The sequence below is a fragment of the Rhamphochromis longiceps genome, unplaced genomic scaffold (assembly GCF_057381845.1).
Source record: "Rhamphochromis longiceps isolate RC_006_pf unplaced genomic scaffold, R_longiceps_female_GT1.1 unmapped_scaffold_3, whole genome shotgun sequence".
In the NCBI taxonomy this organism is placed as follows: Eukaryota; Metazoa; Chordata; class Actinopteri; order Cichliformes; family Cichlidae; genus Rhamphochromis; species Rhamphochromis longiceps.
The window spans coordinates 117,894-120,393 of NW_028187223.1; positions in this window are offsets into that span (position 1 = coordinate 117,894).

Consider the following 2,500-nt stretch of genomic DNA (forward strand, 5'->3'; position numbering starts at 1 on the left):
TACTCATTACCCTTAGACTGCTCAACTGGAGAGGGGAGAAAAAAAGGCCCTGGCCGAGGTGGTGAGTCGGCCTCCTCTCTCCCTCACGGTTGAAAAAGATGTGCTCCTGGCGCACTGGCCCTGCTGAAAATCTCTCTCCATTTGGCCGAGGCAGAGAGTCGGCCTCCTCTCTCCCTTACGGTCGAAAAAGATGTGCTGCTGTCGAACTGGCCATTACATCCTCACCTGATCTAGTCCCCCATTAGATCCCCCCCCCCCCCCCCGCAGTTACCCCGTACCACATATCTAGCACGGACCTTGACCTCCAGCAGGCCCCGGGGACCCACATTACCCCCCCCCCCTTCCCCCTGCAGTTACCCTGTACCACATGTCTAGCATGGACCTTGACTTCCAGCAGGCCCTGGGGACCCACATACTCCCCTGCTCTACTCCCCCACTAGCTTTCCTTTCTTGCAGTTATGATCCAGCGCATATCCAGCATGGACCTTGACTTCCAGCAGGCCCCGGGGACCCAAATTACCCCCCCCCCCCCCCCTGCAGTTACCCTGTACCACATATCTAGCATGGACCTTGACTTCCAGCAGGCCCCGTGGACCCACATTACCCCCCCCCCCCCTGCAGTTACCCTGTGCCACATATCTAGCATGGACCTGGACCTCCAGCAGGCCCTGGGGACCCACATACTCCCCTGCTCTACTCCCCCACTAGCTTTCCTTTCTTGCAGTTATGATCCAGCGCATATCCAGCATGGACCTTGACCTCCAGCAGGCCCCGTGAACCCACATTACCCCCCCCCCCCCCTGCAGTTACCCTGTACCACGTATCTAGCATGGACCTGGACCTCCAGCAGGCCCCGGGGACCCACACTTAAGCCCCCTCCCACTAACAAAGCAGAACACCACTGGCAAAATCCTCGTGCCCCTGGTACTCCAGAAAGCACATTGAAATGTGCCCCTGGTACACTGCGCAGAAGAACTGCCACACACACACACACACACGCACGCACGCACGCACGCACGCACGCACGCACTGCTTGTGCCTATGGTACGACAACTTTTCTCGTGCCTATGGTACGACAACTTTTCTCGTGCCTATGGTACAACAATTTTTCTCGTGCCTATGGTACAACAACTTTTTGCCGTGCCCCTGGTACACCGCTCAGTAGCACTTTGCCACACAAACTCTCCTCGTGCCTATGGTACGACAACTTTTCTCGGGCCTATGGTACAACAACTTTCCTCCGTGCCCCTGGTACGACAGCTTTTCTCGTGCCTATGGTACAACAACTTTTCTCGTGCCTATGGTACAACAACTTTTCGCCGTGCCCCTGGTACACCGCTCAGTAGCACTTTGCCACACACACACTCCTCGTACCTATGGTACGACAACTTTTCTCGGGCCTATGGTACAACAACTTTCCTCCGTGCCCCTGGTACGACAGCTTTTCTCGTGCCTATGGTACAACAACTTTTCTCGTGCCTATGGTACAACAACTTTTCGCCGTGCCCCTGGTACACCGCTCAGTAGCACTTTGCCACACACACACACCACTCGTGCCTATGGTACGACAACTTTTCTCGTGCCTATGGTACGACAACTTTTCTCATGCCTATGGTACAACAACCTTTCCCCGTGCCCCTGGTACACTGCGCAGAAACTCTTTGCCACACACACACACCACTCGTGCCTATGGTACGACAACAGGCCCCGGGGACCTACATCGCACCTTGCTCTTGCCTCCCTTACAGCTGAAAAGGTCCATGCTTTTGCCCTGGCCCTTCTGAAATTCCCTCTCCATTTAGCCGAGGCAGTGAGTCGGCCTCCTGTCTCCCTTTACGGTCGAAAAAGATGTGCTCCTGGGCGCGCTGGCCCTGCTGCTACTCACATCGGGCATGGACCTGGACCTCCAGCAGGCCCCGGGGACCTACATCACACCTTGCTCTTCCCTCCCTTGCAGCTGAAAAAGGTCCATGCCTGTGCCCTGGCCCTGCTGAAATTCCCTCTCCATTTAGCCGAGGCAGTGAGTCGGCCTCCTGTCTCCCTTTACGGTCGAAAAAGATGTGCTCCTGGGCGCGCTGGCCCTGCTGCTACTCACATCGGGCATGGACCTGGACCTCCAGCAGGCCCCGGGGACCTACATCACACCTTGCTCTTGCCTCCCTTACAGCTGAAAAAGGTCCATGCTTTTGCCCTGGCCCTTCTGAAATTCCCTCTCCATTTAGCCGAGGCAGTGAGTCGGCCTCCTGTCTCCTTTACGGTCGAAAAAGATGTGCTCCTGGGCGCGCTGGCCCTGCTGCTACTCACATCGGGCATGGACCTGGACCTCCAGCAGGCCCCGGGGACCTACATCACACCTTGCTCTTCCCTCCCTTGCAGCTGAAAAAGGTCCATGCCTGTGCCCTGGCCCTGCTGAAATTCCCTCTCCATTTAGCCGAGGCAGTGAGTCGGCCTCCTGTCTCCCTTTACGGTCGAAAAAGATGTGCTCCTGGGCGCGCTGGCC